The sequence below is a fragment of the Marmota marmota genome, unplaced genomic scaffold (genome assembly GCF_001458135.2).
Source record: "Marmota marmota marmota unplaced genomic scaffold, marMar, whole genome shotgun sequence".
NCBI classification, from domain to species: Eukaryota; Metazoa; Chordata; class Mammalia; order Rodentia; family Sciuridae; genus Marmota; species Marmota marmota.
In genome coordinates, this window is record NW_025999968.1 from 11,319,523 (window position 1) to 11,338,480 (window position 18,958).

Here is an 18,958-nt window from a genome sequence, read left to right on the forward strand (position 1 = left end):
GTCATCAACTTAAGACTCCAAATCTTAGGAAACTCCCAAGACCTGAATTCTTCCAAGGTCATTTATGTCATTCATGGGTATTGTGTATCTGCCACCTTATTTCAAGGTGAGTCAAGATCCTCCAAGTTCCCAAGTGTTCCTCATTGTACTGTCTCATTTTGAGAACCACTGATCTAATGTGCATTAGAGCATTGCTATGGCCTGGATTTTTGTGTTTCCCCCAAATTTAAACCTAATACCCAGTGAAATAGTATCAAGAAGGAGGTTTTGCGGGGTGATTGCATCATGAGATCTCTGTCTTCATGAATGGAATTAGTACCCTTCTAAGACAGCCTGAAGGAGCTTGATTACCCTTTCCACTCTGTGAGGACACAGTAGAAGGCAATATCTTTGAAGGACAGAACAGGCATTCACCAGATACCAAATCTGTTAGCAACTTGATCTTGGACTTCCCAGCCTCCAAAGCTGTGAGCAATAAATTTCTGCTGTTTGTAAATTACCCAGTCTAAGGTATTTGTTATAATACCCCCTAATGGACTAAGACAAACACCCTGGGAGATTCTGATGCAATTGACCTGGGGTGGGCTCTGGGCACTTGTGTTTATTTAAAAGCTCCCTAGGAAATTTAGGCCTGTAGCCAAAGTTGTGATAATTCTTCTAAATTTGCAGCTTTCCCTGTGAAGGTAACAGACCTCAGTCGATACTGGACTGGTTGTAGCTATAACCTCCCAAATTATCAAACTAATTGCAGAACTAGGTCCTTCTCTTCCCCGAATATAAATTCCACCTGTGCATTCATAAAGAACTTTGAAAGGATCCTATGGTCTAACATTCAGACAATAATGCACCAGAGAAGATGCCCTTGTCTCCATCTTTCAACTTCCGTGTCTCCTACAATTAGCCATCGATAACTACAACAACAACATGAAACAGGGCGTAACCTAATTGTAGAAAGTAAATTCAGTTATGATGAAAATCAAAATGAATTAGAATAAGTTAATTAGTAATATCAATTGACTATAATTATTCTGCAAGTTCACCTGTAAGAAAAATTATCAAGTGAGATGAAAACAAGTTGGTTTAGGAATTACGTTTTAAAAAAACTGATCATGGTTGTCCATACACCTCCAACAAAAGTCCTTCATAGTATAAACAAGAATTACTATTTATACTATGCCTCTGTTCTAAGGCAATCTACTGTGTTATCAAAGAAAATGCCTTTTTCCCCACCATTTTCTCTTTTACTAAGGCAGGCAATCTTTTGGAACAGACATGTTTCAAATTCAGACTTTTCCAGATTTTAGAAAGTAATATAATGCATAAATAGTACATTACATAACCCCTAAGCAGAGCCTTGGGCAGATCCCACAGTCAAACTCATTAATATCTCTAAGTGAATATTTGAATATAGATGATATGCAGAAAAGTTATACATAACCTTATGTCAAGCCAGTTAGTTTTTGCCACCAAATAAGTGGCACAAAATAGGATTGTTAAAAAAGGAAGCTTGTTTTCCAGAGATTTGGGAAGTGTAAAATTGTAGGTAAGAACCGATCAAATGGAGTTATGCCTAGAATAATTTTCATTAAGATGATTAAAACTAAAGGGAGCTGAGTGTGGTGGCACACACCTGCAATCCCAGCAATGTGGGAGTCTGAGGCAGGAGGATTGCAATTTTGAAGCCAGCCTTAGCCTCAGCAACTTAGTGAGGCCCTAAGCAACTCAGTGAGACTGTCTCAAAATAAAAAATAAAAAAAGAACTGGAGATGTGGCACATTGAGTTCAATCCCTAGTACCAAAAAAACAAACAACAAAAAGAAACTCTCAAGGGAGCTTTGGGTCACCTATAAACTAATCAAAATACCTTTATTTCCTTGAAAGATAGTGATTTGAGGCAGTTCCTTCATTAATATTTGTGGAAGCTTATGCAAAAATGGGAACGGAATTCTATTAGCATATGCTAACGAACTGTTCAATAACTGTGATCTCTCTGCCTACCTTTTAAAGTATACCTTATACTGCAAGAAATCTTAAATATGTCTGTATTTCATTATTTTTATATATGACTGGATATCTTTGATGAATGAGTAATAAAACAAAGGCATGTGTAATTCATCATTCCTAAACTTGGATAACCTTAAATATAGAAAAAATACAAATAATTTGTTATAATTAAGTTGACACATATTTGATAGTAAATGGCTAATGGGTTAAAATTTTGAATATATATTCATGAAAAAGTAAAAAAGTTAATGTAAAATATTGACAGAGCAAAACTTTTTCATGGTTTTAAAAACTTATTTTCTTCTAACATGTTGAAAATTTTCTATTAAAATTATAAAGAATAATAAAACAAAATTTAAATAAAAATATATATGAAACAAAAATGTATTATTTGATTTCAAAAATGTAATTATCTGTTATTGAATGTATTAATAATAAAATATTCACAATTCTAACATCTGATGTCCATCTAGTTGCCAATGTAAAGAATCAGCATCATTATTCCTGCATGTTATGTCTAGACCTACATTTATGCACATATACATTTTTATTGGTTATTAGAAGCATTTAACATTGCACAGTATTTATTAGCCACCATGTGCAAATGCCATGAATGCCACATGATTCACAAGCCTTTCTGGACCATAAATTAGAACACAGAATGAAGCAGGGAAGAGGACATTCAGTTCTAATGCAGAGAATTCTTTTCTGTACACAGATCTGTTGCATTTTTGTTATCTGGGAGAAAGGATTTGGTGAGTTAATTAATTTTCATTTTCTCCTACTGAAGTGCTTCTAAGGCTTAGATCTTTTCATTCTCCAAGGTCCTGTCCCTAGTATTCAGATACAGACTTTTGTTTACAAGACCTGGAGAGAATATTTCCCTGGGGCTTGAATAGTGCTCAAAGGAAAAGCAGTTTCAGTGACCAATAATCCGGTGACAAACTGAGTATAAGATCCTGACTATCAGAGGCACCAGCGCATCCTCTAAGAACCATGTAGGTTTTTGATATGCAGAGCATTCTAAAGCAAAGGTGTAACAATGGTAAAAGTGGAGATATTAATATATGTAGGCCAATCCAAGCAAATATCTGCTATTTTGTTTAAGAAAAAAAAATTCTAAGAAGGAAGCATCTGAGCCAACTATCTAATGTTCAAATAATTTTTTCCCCTGGATGTTTGCTATAGCATGGGTATTGTTTGAGCATGTCTCCCAAAGGCTCATGTGTTAGAAGCTTTGTGCCTACTATGATGACAATAAGAGATGCTGGGACTTTTAAGATGTGCAGCCTCCTGGGAAATCAGGGAGTGAGTAGTTCTCATAGACCCCAGTTAGTTCTCTGGAGAGGACTGTTATAAAATAGTGAGATTGGCCACTCTGCAATCTGTCTGATCTCATTTTGCCATGAGTTCTCTTCCTCTTCCATACCCATCTGCCATTGTGATACCATCCACTATGAGGTCCTCACCAAAGATGAGTTGATAACACCATGCCCTTGAGCCCCCAAAACTGCTATATACACTTCTTTTCTTTATACATTACCCACCCTCAGGTATCTTGTTTTACCAATGGAGAACTGACTAATGCATTGCTTGATATTAATGGTTGGCAAACCATTGCTCATAGTCAATTCAGTTTACTGACTATTTTTGTACATAGTTTTTTTTATTTTATTTATTTATTTATTTATTTATTTATTTATTTGGTGTAGATGGACACAACACAATGCCTTTATTTTTATGTGTGCTGAGGATGGAACCCGGATCCCCCACCCCCCATGCTAGGCAACTGCTCTATCGCTGAGCCACAATCCCAGCCTCTGTAAATAAAGTTTTATTGGAACATGGTCATTTATTAAATTTTGCATTGTCCATGCCTGCTTTCACACTAAAATGGCAGACCTGAGTAGCTGCAAAGGCTAAAATTTATTCTCTGGCCCTTTACTGAGAAAGTTGCCAATCCCTGCTCTATTTCATGACTGGCTGACATCTTACACAATAATGGAGGGTCATTTCTTCACTTCTAGCCTGAGGTGAGATAGAAAACCCCTGTCAGTGCCATCTCTACAAGTGACTTCACTTGGAAAGGGTTTTTTTGTTTTTTGTTTTTTGTTTTTTTGGTTTGGTTTGTTTTTAATTAGAGCATTATATTTATACAGAATATCTGGATTCCTTTTGACTTAATTTTACATACAAGGAATTTGATTTCAATCCCCATTTTCCCTTCCCTTTCCTCTCCTCCTCCCTCCCCCTTTTCTCCCTCTTCTACTGATCTTCCTTTCACACCTTTATTTATTTATTTTTTATTGGTACTTTCTACATATAGATTCCCTTTGCTGCATTTGTGTATGTATATAGCATGATTCTGTGAGATTCATTCCAGATTTCTTTCCCTGCCCTTCCTCCCTCCCTCCCTCTCATTCTCTTTCTACTCCACTGATCTTCCCTCTATCTTTATTATATCTGATCCCTTCCCCTACTGCCTTCCTTCCCTTATTTTGCTTTAGCTTCCACATACGAGAGAAAACATTTGACCCTTGATTTCTCCGAGTCTGGATTATTTCACTTAGCATGATTTCATATGAGAAGTTTTAAATACCCACTCTTAAAGTTAAATAACTCTTTTTAGGTAATCCTCTTGATTTTAACCTTCTCTTTCTTATCTGAAACCAAAACTTAAATTTTCACACATGACTAATTGCTAACAGGCTCACAACTTAGGAATACATATGCAAAAGCCTAAGATGTTGATCACATATTGTTCAGAAATGTAGAAGCAATTCAAACTTATTCCTTAACCAGAGGCCCTTAAACCATTTAGAGTAGTGAGATGCACCTATTTAACTCATGGGATTTGAACCATTTCCATTATTTAACCCCCACCACCACCCAAATTTCAAACTGTTGATCTTTGGAAATGCTTTGGGCATTCTATGACAAGGGCTTTCAAAATGAAATGCAAATTAAGTTTTAATGAAGTGCAACTGTTGAATAGCCATGAAGTAATCAGGACATTTTCTGTTCTTTATACTTCATGTAGGAGAGCTTTGTTTACTTTATTATCTTCCATGTACATGTTTCTCAACAAAAATGCAGAGACTGCAGAGAATGGCTATAAGAGCTATAAGGTAAATGCCTGCACCTCCAGGTAGCTATCCTAACTAAAGGACACTCTGATGACCAGAGAACTCTGTTGCCCAAAGCAAGTCAAAAGTGTGTTTGTCTTTGGGAAAACAGGCGGTGCTGTCTAGTGGAAAGATGGTCATGACTGGTCTTGATTGCTGGTTCAGCCACCCACAGTTTTGGAAATTGAGAAAATTCAGTACTCTTCCTGAGCCTAATCTACAAAACAAAGATTGAGTGTGCCTTGCAGAGTTACTATGAGGATATCAAATAACAGACCTGCAATGTATGGCATTTGATAAATGATAATGTTCATGGCTTTATTTTCATTTCCAGGGCTCAGTGTGGCAACATATTCCAGGAGTAGGAGTGTCAGAGAGTGGAGTGAAATGAGACAGATCACAGGCATCCTGGAATAATCAATGAGGCCACCAACTCTGAATCACCCCATTTCCTCTTCTTCTCTGTATAGAAAGTCAAGGCCTCATGACAGATCACAGACACCCCTGGAGAAAATTCAGACCCCAAGGCAGTGAGGACCCAAACCACAGGGAATTTGCAGGCTTGCAGCACCCTGGCTGGGGCCTAGCTCTAGTAAAAAAAAAAAAAAAAGTCCGTTTTCTCTAGCGCCACAGAAACAGACAATTTAAGATTAGAGCCAAAGCTTTATAGGGTTTGTCTCCTGCTTCCCCATGAGCTGATGGGCCTTTAGGCTACTCCTGAAGATAGGTCCACATCCTGTTGGTCCTTCTCTAGAAGATCAGTATGCAACTCAAGGCCACAGATGCCATGCTCCTCCAGAGGCCAGATCAGGGGATGAGGCACAGGAAGCAGAGAAGACAACCCCAGTTCCCCAACAAGGCTAGCACTCAGTGGGAGGAGGAGAGGTGACTGCCTGCACCTTGTGACTTGTACGGAAGAGACGTAGAAAGGGGACTTGAGGAGAGGATGTTGGTTTTCTAGGGCTGCGATAACAAAGTCACCAACTAGATGGCGTAAACAGCAGGGAGGCAAAACGTCCCATCCTAGAGGCTGGAAGTCCAAAATCAAGGTGTCAGCGGATCATGCTCATCTGAAACCTGTAGGGGCAAACCCTTCCTTGCCTCTTTGAGTGTCTGCCATTTGTACGCATCCCTCCCTTCTCTGCCTCTGACATCACACAGCTCGCTCCCTGGGTGTCTCCCATCAGCTTCCCTTAGTGTGTCAGCCTCTGTGTCACTTCTCTTCTAAGGACATGAGTCATACTGGACCGGGCACCCTCCACACTGGTCTGACCTCAACTTAATTTGATTACAATTATTTCCAAATAAGGTCATATTCACAGGTTCTGGAGGTTAGGATTTCAACATGTATCTTGTTGGGACGCAATTTAAATCCAAACAGGGAGTGAAAGATGGAGCGGCAGTGGGTCCTGAGAGGCCTTTTCTTCCAGGTCCCCCCAACCACGTACTCCTCCCTGCAGTAATTCCCTTCATACTTCACAGCTTCAACCTCCAGGCAGTTTTTCCCAATGTGACAACCTGCATTACAATCCCCTGTGGGATCCCAGTCACAGTGTAGGTTCCTGGGGGGTGGGGGAGATATCTGAAACTTCAGAGTCTGCTGGGTTTTTTGTTCTCTCTCTCTCTCTCTCTCTCTCTCTCTCTCTCTCTCTCTCTCTCTCTCTCTGTCAGTCTTGGAATCATGGCCCTCAGTAACAACCCCTCTAGAGGTTTGTGCTATTCCCAGCCATTTTCACCATGCAGTGAGTAGATTCCAGATCCCTTTGGAGTTAAGGATGGAAAAAATTAAAGGAGTATGAAATATGATATATCAAGAGCTTTGTAATGTTTTGAGCAACCAATAAAATAAAATAAAAACTTTAAAAAATTAAAGGAAAAAGAGCTTCATGGGACTTGATGTAGTAGAAAGAGAAAAAGGGTTAAAAGAAAGAGATGGAAATCTTAGGTGGGAAAAAAACCTTCCCAGTGTTTTGCCAGCACTTGGCCCTGGTCACCAGTTTTTATAATTAGAAGTCAAGGGAAAGATCCTTTAACTGGGTAACTTCAAATTGGACTGCAGCATTGCATCCATCCCATACCAACTACTAAGTCGGGGCCATTGGTCCAGTAGGCCAGTACCTGCGTCCTCCACGCCTCCAAATCTCAAGCTGGTCCCCACAATTAGAAAGCCATTCCCTGAGTAGGCTTTATTTCTTGCTGATGTGAAATGTGAAAGTGGTTAGGAATGAGTAATGGGGCCCGCTCTGCTCTACCTTGTAATACACAGAGTAAACAACAGACACCCGGGGTATCTCACTAGGAATGGACCTTGTTTAGCCCCACTCCAGTGGAAGGGTTGCTGCTGCTTAGTTTCTTTACACACTCTGGGCTCTACAAATTTTATGGCAAAGAATGGGTGACAGGCAGCCATGGGATGAAGGGTGGTCTACCCGGCTGATACCACTCCCTTGTGACAGCTGGAACTCAATGAAAACAATAAACAGGGAGTGATTGAATGGGTACAATGAAATGAATTAGCCATAATTCACTAAGTGCCCAACAAGTTACAATAATTCAGATTCAGATCCTTGATGTCTTTCCCATGCATCCTGCTAGAAAGACCTTGACCTTCCAAAGTCTTGAAGGAGATCCTGGGTCTCTCTTCTTCAACTTCTTTTCAATATCGCTTAAGATTTTAGCATCTTAGAAAGCAGATGGCTGTTTGGTAGAGAAGAAATATACAGGTATGTATTCAAGAAATGAGTTGTTGGTCTTGAGCAAAGTAGAAAAGAGAGGCTGTCCCAGGGAAGAAGTGAGGAAAGGAGTAGGTTCCGTGCTCCCAGGAAGAAGATTAATATTAAAATTCCAGGTATCATATTTCATACATTTGATTCAAGCAGATTATGAACTCCCATTTTTACCCCATATACATATTGCAGATTCACCATCGGTTCCACATCCACTTTTTTACATACTGCCATACTAGTGTCTGTTGTATTCTGCTGCCCTTCCTATCCTCTACTATCCCCCCTCCCCTCCCATCTTCTCTCTCTACCCCATCTACTGTAATTCATTTCTCTCTCTTGTTTTTTTTCCCCTTTCCCCTCACTTCCGCTTATATGTAAGTTTGTATAACAATGAGGGTCTCCTTCCTTTACCATACAATTTCCCTTCTCTCTCTCTTTCCCTCCCCCCTCTCGACCCTGTTTAATGGTGATCTTCTCATGCTCTTCCTCCCTATTCTGTTCTTAGTTGCTCTCCTTATATCAAAGATGACATTTGGCATTTGTTTTTTAGGGATTGGCTAGCTTCACTTAGCATAATCTGCTCTAGTGCCATCCATTTCCCTGCAAATTCCATGATTTTGTCATTTTTTAGTGCAGAGTAATACTCCATTGTGTATAAATGCCACATTTTTTTTTATCCATCCATCTATTGAAGGGCATCTAGGTTGGTTCCACAGTCTAGCTATTGTGAATTGTGCTGCTATGAACATCGATGTAGCAGTGTCCCTATATGATATGTCAAGAGCTTTGTAATGTTTTGAACAACTAATAATAAAAAAAAAGAAAAAGAAAAGTGATGACCTAGAAAATGCTAGATGCAAACTAAAATAGTCAGATTGCAACCAAACATTTAGAAATAAAAACTGAAAGTATGCTTTATAACACTATAGTGTTATTGATTAATATGAGGGAAAGTCCTTCCAGGACTCTGATAAATAAAAACATAAAATTGACAGTGAGATTCTAACACTTATATAGATTCTTCCCTTACAAGACAGACTTTCTAAAATATTTCTGTTAATAATATTTTCCCTCCCCTGGTTTTATCATAACACAATGTTTACACATATCAAGTAGCACATTGTACTCCAGGAATATGTACAATTGGTATGTGTCAACCATAAATAAGGTAAATTTTTAAAAATTTTAACACAATGCAGACTGATAACCTCTTTGGATTAGACAATTTTTTTTCCCTGTACAACTCAGAAGTATCATCATCAAGGGACAGTAAATTTTTGTTATTTTCCAAGGACTTATGGGAAATTTTAAAAGATGTCTTGAGTGAAAAATATATTTCAATGCATTATTTTATTTTTCATTTTAAGATTCTATTAGGGAAAGATAAAAATAAAATTGCCAGGATTTCAGTAGGATTGTAAAAACCTGAGAATGTGCATGGTTGTAGCTCAGTTATCTGTTTCTCAAAGTGGTATTGCAATAAGTATTTAAATAAACACTAAAAAAATAAAATAAAATTCCAGGTAAACAGACAAAGGAGCCCCACTGAGGAAATGGGAGGAGGAAAAACAATCCATGACCCCGTGTGTGTTCACAGAGTGTGCTTGAGTGAGGGTGAGTGCAGGAAGGTATGTATAGCTCCAAATATCAACTGTTTTAACTTTTCTCAAAACCTAAAATTTCCATGATTAAACAGGCTTCTCTGATTTAAGGTATTTTCTCTCAGAGACTCCTGCACAGATGCAAATATTTGCACAGTGAATTAACTAGGAAAGTTAACTAACTGGCACTATCCCCATGGTTTGTGAGATTCTCCTTTGATACAAAGAGGCAGCAAGGCTCTCGAGGGAAGCAATTTCTTCTATGAAGGAGGGAACATTTAAAAAAAAAAAGTCTTTCTGCCTGGCAGGCTTCTGGATCCCTGGAAGGGGTCAGTAGAGGGGAGGACCACAGACACTGCTGCAGCTTTGTGGTCACAACAGTACTGGGCCATCCAGTGAGGCAGTTGTCCCAAACAGTAAAGAGGGACGCACCCAAGATAACTTTGACATATTGGTAAAAGGCCTACATTCTGTTTAGTTTGAGGATTCATTTCTAAATAGCATACTTTATGTTTTAAGGACTTTGTTTTTTTTTTACAACCTGGAACCTGTTTTCTTGAAAGAGCAATATGCCAAAGATGACATTCTTTGAGACATCAAGGTTGATGGGCAGACCTTGCCTGAAAAGAGTCATATCCCTTTGTTGGGCCCTTGATTTTAGAATCTCTGAGACAGGCACAGCCCCGGGGCTCAAGAGTTTCCTTTGTTTATGGAGTTTAATTCTTTTCTCCTTATTCTGTCTTCCCTATTGATGTTGCCTGGCCTTGGGACTCATGTACCTTCTGCACAGACTACCCTTAGATGACTGGCTCTCTGTATCCTTTCTAATAAGACTTTGTTTAACCCCAGATTTTATTACCATGCAGTTTGAATCCTCCTTTTATGAGAATGAAGCCAAGAACAAAAGAACTATTTTATAAGGCTAACATGAAATACACAGGATGATTAAATACAACACAATTGTATTTAATTTTGCAGATCTCTGCTTTAGGATAATTAGAGATTTTTTCCCCCCTTGTTTTCCTTTTGAAAGAAGGCAACAGGAAACAGTGGGAAAACCATGAACTTTGGACCCAGGCAGACATGGATTTCAACCAACCCCACTTCATGCTTGAAGTGCGGATGGACAAGTTGTGCACTTCCCTAAGCCACACCCTTGGCTTAGGTAGAAATCACTGTATGGCAGAGTTGATGTAAGAATTAAACATAATTCTTAAATCCTTAGTCTGCTTTTTGTACTAAATAAGTTCATGTATATCAGGTAATTAACCAAATATCAGACGTTCAGCAAAAACTCTATAAATGCCATGCATTTCTATTAGTGTTTAGAATAAAAGTTATAAGGTATAAGGAAGAAAGTTAGAGATGCAAAAAGTTATTAAGCTAGTGAGGGAATAGAGAGCAAGCATTGAGCAGGGAGGAATAAAGTTGTATTCTTTCTCACTTTGAGTTAATGTTCTGATTTTCATAACTCTGTGCACCAGTAAAGAAAGAAAGATGAGGGTCACTGGGAGCAGGAAAGATGCAGCAGGGAGGAAAATGACAACGGAGAGATTTTCAGGCAGCCACACTGTAGAAGTATTCGTAATAGCTTGAAAATGGGAGATGCCATTATCATAAAAGCATCTAAACAAGGAAGTGGAGTTGTCATTGTCTTAAAGTCATTTAGTCAATGACATTTATATTTTTGTCTGATTACAAAAGTAATACATGTCTATATAGAAAACTTGGAATATACAAAAAACCCCACAAAGACTAAAATGAAAATAATGTGTACCACAGAGAGGATCATTTATTATCTAGGGTTCATCCTTGTGGCCTTATGTTTATAAATTTCTTCTGCAAATTTGGGCTTATTTTATAAAAAAAAATAGCATACCTTCTTTGTCACTTAATTATGTAACATGAGCATTGTCCCATGTTATTAAATAATCTTCTAGTATTTTTTTTCAAAATGTGTTATTAAATACTTCAAACATATAAAAACAGAGAGGGACAAGAATAATGAACCTCATATGCCTATCCCCCAGGTCCAACAGTTTTCAACTCATGGCCAGTTTTCATCTATACACTGTCCACTGTTTCTGCGCTGCTCCTTAGATTATCTTGAGGTGAATCCCAGATACCAAGGAATTTCATCTACAAATATTTCAGTATGCATGTGTGATTCTCTGAAAAGGCTCAGAAACGATGACTAACCTAGTAGCAAAGAATACCTTTCATGCCAAGATTATGGACTCTATGTCATTTTCCACTGTAAGAATATAGGGCTTCTTGAATAAATTTCCAACATGATCAAGATGAGCCTGGAACATCTTATGACAGAAAACAAAAGTATGAGAACACTAGGGTCACATCCAAAGAATTCAGGAAGTTGCCCATTGGGCAAAGATGTGGTCTAAAATACTGAAAAAGATAACTTCAGTGAGTTGGAAAGTATCAAATATGTATAAATCTGAATTCATAATGAGTCAAACTACTCATGGGTCACTTCAAAGGAACAAAATTATTATATTGATAACAAAGAAACACCAGGAAGTATTCATGTGGGCTTTCCTTTATAAATTGTATCTTAAAAATAAACAGTAACTAATATTAGAAACTTCCTCTTTATTTAATATGCCACCCTATAAAACTAGAAAAAAAATGGCAGGATTAGAACACATTTGCAGTCCTTGTGATTTGATGACTGTAACATCACCAAAGAACAAATAAACAAGAACAAACAGAAGATAACAAACTCCCAGTATCTTTTTGCTCATAATTATTCATCTCCTCTCCTTTGCTGCGATTTCCGCATTGGAAATGCCAAGTTGGCTTTGAACTTGGTCATGAGACTACCTTTGATTAACAGAATATGAGCAAACCTGACATATGCTACTTCCAAAGAAAAGCTTTAAATGCACGTTGTAGTTTGGATGTGCTCTCCTTCAGCGTCTGTCCACAGCCATGAAAACTGCATGTAGGGGCTATTTCCTCACTTTTGAGTCTCATAATGAGAAGACAGAAAAGACCTGAACATATCCCATAGCCTGGAACAGAGCCAGAGCTCAGTGCCAACTTGTGAGCAAGAAATAGTATTGGTTGTGGTTGGCCACCAAGACTTGAAAAGCTCAGTAATGAGTAATCTTGCCAAAATATCAAACCTTATCTGGATAAGTCTCCATAAACACCAACTGTAGGAAATAGAAGGGACAGAGGAACGTGTTAAATGACACCACAAGGATTCACTCAGCAAAACCCAAAGGAACAGAAACTATGGGACAGACATCCCAGTTTCTTTGGAAAAAAAAAATAACAAGAATAGAGAAAGAGATGAAGGAGAAAACTATAGATGAAGGGATCATAAACGACATTCAACCAGTCATATCATATATCACAATTTTAATTTATTCATGTTACTTTGATGAATACTTTAATTTATTCCAACATTAACAAGTAATGCTATAACCAATATCAAATTACTATATATATCATCGCACAGATCCATGGTTCTTCCCCTAGTAGAAATTCCTAGAAATTAAATTCCTTGATGTAAACTTTGCGTACTTTTAAAGCTTGGTACAATATAATCTTTTCCTTGATTCAATAAATATTTATCTATTATTGATTATCTACCATGTGATTCTGTTAGATATTTTGGGATAAACAGAAAAGTGAGTCTCTGTCCATGGCAATTCAGTTAAGAGGTTTTCAAATGGTATCGTATTAGTAGATTGGAGTGCACTGGAATCGTTGGAAGGAAGAAGAAAGTTCTATGTGTTGAGGTGATCCAGAAAGGCTTCATGGAAAAGGTGGAGTCTGAGACCATGCGTAAAGAAAGACCCTCAGAATTAGAGAGGAGGGTGTAGGCCACTCCAGATTGTAGGACATATACAGGCCAAATTGGACCCATGGGAGAGTGATTTGGATAGTTCAGGATTCTTCTTTTTTAATCTTAGTCCTCAATATTAATTGAGATACTTCACATGAAAAACCTGTGTTTCTAACTTATCTTACTAAAAGGAAAACTTGACATACCAATACAATCTTTCATGCCACCCAGTGACTAGAGTTGAAAATTACCTCTGCCATTTAAATGGGACATACCCTCTCCAGAGTGCTGAGGTCTCATTTTTTTTAATTTTTAAATTATTTTTTAATTATTTTATTATTATTATTATTATTATTATTATTTTGGTACTGGGAATTGAGCTCAGAGGTGCTTTGCTACTGAACTACATCATCCCTGGCGCTTTTCTTTTTTATTTTTATTTTTCATTTTGAGAAAGGGTCTCACCAAGTTGCTGGGGTTCTTGCTATAAGTTGCTAAGGCTGGTCTGGAACTTAGTCCTCCTGCCTGAGTCTCTGAGCCTCTGAGATCATAGGCGTACACCACTGGGATGGGCGTATCTTAAGCTTTATTTGCCTGGTCACTGTAAACTTGGGACTTGGTACACAGCTGGAGGAAAGTCACATTACAAGAAAATAAGGAAGTTCATGTCTCCAAGACTGAACTGGTGTTGGACGAAGCTGGTGTCTGGAAGTGATCACACATGGAAATAATATGTGGTGGTGCTGAGAAAGTAAAACTGGGATTAGAATATAAGCAGTCTTCCATATCAGATGCAGAATTTCCCTTAAATCCTTTCAAGAGAGACTGCCCCAGGACCTACTATGTCCCTTCTCCAGCCGCACCATCTAAAGGGTTATGTCCACCTGCCCTAGAACTCTGCTCACCTTATAGACCACACTTATACTCAGGACTTCAGAGTCTCCTCTTCTGAAAAATTAAAGCATTGCTCAAACATTTCCAGTTCTTCTTCTACTTGATAGTTCTATTAGCAAATCTCAGGAAGTCAGGGTTGTAAATGATGATGGTCACTAAATTCAAGAATCAGTTAAATTTTTTTTTATCTTGTACCTATGTATATGATTCAAAGAAGGGAAGTTGGGGCAGAAGTAAAGTGTTCATTTAGTTGAGAGAACACAGTGAGATGACCACAACAGGGAACATTTTAAGAACCAGGTGTACCAGAAGTTGGTAAGAGAATGCTAACTATGAAATATGGTGGTGGAACAAAGGGAATTTTCAGCCAGGAGATGGAAGGAAGATGGGGGGGGGGTACTGTGAAATTAAAAGAGAAGGCAGAGTAGTTATTCGTAGCTATTCTTTTGTCATAACTCTGAAATATGTGTGCTTGAAGAATGAATAGAAAGCAATTGATTTGAAATAGAAAAAGCATTAAAGCTTGAAAATACAGAAACATGAGAAAGGATTATGAATTAAATGTTCAGAATGGTTTCTAGTGCTTTCTTTGGTTCCTATAAGTCACCTTAGCAAAATATTTTAATGAAACAGTTTGAAACAAAACGGTCACTGGACTTTTTGGAAGAAAGTAACTGTACTGATTCAAAGCAAACCATATAAGTAAAAATTACGAAATTTATTATAGGGCTCCTTGGGGCAGCTCTTGCCTCAGAGTGAGTGCTGATTTCATTCCTCAGAGGGTATCATGTTGTCAACCCCAGAGCACCCTACCTGTCTCAGGTCTGATGCAAAACTCTAGATGGGTCATGTGACCAAAGGACAGCCAGAAGTGGTCATTACCCAGCCCGGCTGGTGCTGGAGGATAGGTGCACCTGCAGGGTAGAGCTGTAAGATGGATCTGGGGAGCACTAAGAGAACCCACTATACTATCCAGTCATCTTCAACCTGGAGACACATACCACAAGGATGAAATAACATGCTTTTGTCAAAAATCAAAATCAAAAGACTCTGAGGAAGTTTAATGAAGAGAAAAGAATCCTGTGGATGGAGGTAGTATAGCTGGAGAAAGCTTTCTGTTCTACCAAGGTTATGAGAATTGGGGCACATCTCTCAGTCCCTCTAAGTTTGGTTCCTCATTCATAAAACGTGGAGAGTCATAGCAGAAAATAAGATATGCACATGTGATACACAAGTGAACCATGTGGTCATCTTTTTTTATATTAAAAGAAAAGGTCTGGGATGCCATCCACTGGGGTGAATGCTAAGTTGTCCCTTAGTGAGGGCAATGTGGACAGCAACAGCAGAGCAACAACATGGCGGAGAGCAGGTTTTGAAGGCAGATGTTTTGGGGCTCTAGGCAAGTCATCTAACTCACCTGCCTCAATTTCCTCATCCAAAAAATGGGAGTAGGTAGAAAACTAGCTTCTACTGGGCACGGTTGTGCATGCCTGTGTTCCCAGCAGCCTGTGAGGCTGAGGCAGGAGAATCGCAAGTTCAAAGCAGCCGCAGCAAAAGCGAGGCGCTAAGCAACTCAGTGAGACCTTGTCTCTAAATAAAATACAAAATAGGGCTGGGGATGTGGCTCAGTGGTCAAGTGCCCCTGAGTCCAATCCCCAGTACCCACCCCATCCACCCCCCCAAAAAAAAGGCTACCTTCTACGATTGTTTTAAAAATTAAATGAGCTAATATGTAAAAAAATAACTTATGACAGTGCCCAGCATGTAGCAGGAACAATGCAACTGTTAGATATTTATATTCTTTTATTTTGCTTATCCCTGATTTATAATTTCTCTACAATGATTATACATTAATTTTACAAAAAGACAAATATATAAAACCAAAAAAAAGATGTCTCATAACATATGAACTGTTAATAAATGGCAGGCATTTTAATTAACTTCTATTCTAAGTGGAAATAAGCTAGTTAAAGTGGCTAAAGCAACATGTCAGAGAACAATGGCCAGAAGCTTTCTACTGCTGCATTCAGAAGCATAAAGGTTCTTAGGATTGAGGCTCATATATTTGCATGAGTTTTTGCTATTATTTTTCTCTCTCCACTTACATGGCAGTGGGAACCTGAAGTCCTGCCTTGCCTATTGTTTTGTTCACAGCCAAATCTGCAAATGCAACATCGATATTTCAGCCTTCAGTGGTGGGGGTAATATTGCAGAGTCATCCAATCTGTGCAGTGCTTTTCTTTTTCTTTCTTTTTTTTTTTTTAAGAGTATAAGAAGGTAGCAGCTGCTGCCCCAGTCACCAGACAAACGAATGCAAAATTGTCGAATCAGCAGCAGCTCCTGTCAGACTCTCAGCCCTGTGGACAATAAACCTTTCCTGAGAGCAGACACCTCTGTTACAGCTGTGTACTGTCATGGCCACCTGAACTCAGCACGTTCTCCACCCAGCAGGTGTCTCTTGCCTAGGGTGTGAGTTCAGAACGGCCAATTGCTGTTTTATCAAGAATATTCAGCTGGTTAAGCAAGGCCAATATTGAAGAAATTTATTATTGGAACTGTTCGCTTCCCTGTGAAGTTTCCTCTTACTCCACAGGAGGAATGTGGAAATGGCCGCGCCCCCTCCCCATCTACACACACACACACACACACACACACACACACACACACACTGCTCTAGGTCAAATTGTCATCAAAGAGTCAGTAGGATATAGGATATCTCTTAAAATGGGCTGCTGCAATCACACTTTCAATCCAGCCACTACACTTGGCAGGTAATTGCAAGCCGGGGGCAAGCCACAAATACCATTAAATACAGACATTATCGTTCCTGATGCCCACAAGCGCCATCGTAATAATGAACTACCAGTATGCTCAGATCCCCTGATCACAGTGACTACACATTTCACAAGAACTTTGAAAGTCCAGACTAATGGAGGAATTCTCCAGGCTATAAGATTTCTTTGGACACTAGATGAATTCTGAGAGATAAAGTTAATTGAGGTAAAACAAAAATGGTAATGGATTTGCTCTAAATTTAGAGAGCAGGAAGGTTTTTCTTTTTTAGTTCAGCTGTTTCCCTCCAAGATATCTTTCTGTCTTCTTCCAGGGAGTCTATTAGCATGGCTCCCTAGACCTAATTGGCAAATGGAAATAAATAAATCATGGGCACCCACCCAAGCATTCTGAAGGAATTTATAGCTAGCATTGTGTATATATTGATCAAAACAGGCATCCTGCCACAGTCTATGAGGTCCCTGGCAGACAGATCTTGGAAAACTGAGCAAAATTATAATACCATAAACCTTAGAGTCACTAAACATTTCAGCACATTTCACAAATAAAGCATTAAGATTTCTATAAGAGGAAATTATTCCTGATAGAGCCACCAGACTGTTTGGAGGTGGTAGGCGTGAAAATATGAGGCTCCAGGAAACCCACTTTATTTCCATTTTTGAAAAACCTTCCACAAGATTTGGTCTCAAAGGTAATTTTAAATATTGTCAACCTGAGTAGGGGTGGGAACCCACTGGGGAAAATGGTCATAAAAATATGATGATTTTTAAGAAAGTCAAAATTTAGGGGCAAATAAGTGCTTTTCTAGATAAAGAACCATGAGTAGCAGAGTCTCCAGGAAAAAAAAAAAGCCACTTAACCTAGTTTATAAATGATAGGAAGAAGGAGTACAGAAGAAGGAATACCTTCAGGGTAGCAAAGACATTTGATGTCTCTAAGTATTTGAATGATATACCTCAGGAACAGTTGAGTCTGTATGGGACACATGACATTTGATCATCAGGATGGAAAAGACAGAGGAATACATTTAAGAAAAAAGGAAAATTGCTTACCAAATTGCAGACTCTGAAATGATTTGTCCAAATAATAAAATACATAGAGCCTTTTATATGCAAAGTACAGGTGTGAAAATTCTGGAAGGGACAAAATTTATAAGGAATCCTAAAGATGTGCAGCTGATGTGTTGCTGAAGTCAAAATGAAAAATAAGTTCTGGGTATCATTAGAATGACCAAAAAAAAAAAAAAAACTTCAACCTTTGCAGAAAATCATGCTGTGTGCACATCTGGAAAACTGCTTCATCCCTGGGCATGAACACTGAACTGAATAGGGAGCATGGATGGGGAGGACAGAAGGCCCGATTCACACAGAAGGAGAGACATATCTTGAACATCAGGTTAAGAGGAAATCCAACACTTGCTCAATGAAATTCCACGCAGTGATGAAAGGACCCATATGGCCTTCATCTCTATCCTTCCCTTCTTGGGAAAACTTAAAAACATAAATATTTCACATTTCCAATGTATATTTTCTTACCTCCAGTTTATTCTTTCATCATTTAATCAAACATCTGCACTCATTGTTTTGAAATAACTCTTTCTGTGGGGGATGAATGAATTCCTAATTCCAGGTCCCATAGAAATTTTTTTTTTCTTTTCATTTACCTGTTCTTTCTCCATCAGCTACTCCCTTCTTGAAATTCTCTCCTCCCATGGTTCTTTTGTTGCCACCTAACCCTGGGTTTCCTTCTGGCGTGGAAGAGTTCTTGCGACTCCCCTGGTTGCTCTTCCTCTACCTGATCCCTTCAGTGAGGGTACGCTTGCCTCTTGTTCTCCATGCCCACCCATGATCCTAACCATGTTGATAACTTCCTACCCCGCCCCATCCTCTGATCATTCCCACAGTCCTCCTCTCTCCCCACCATCCTTCCCGGGCTCTAGATCCGTATTTTCTGTTGTAAGCTGGACAAGCCGGCTGACTGTTCCTCACAAGTGTAAAGATA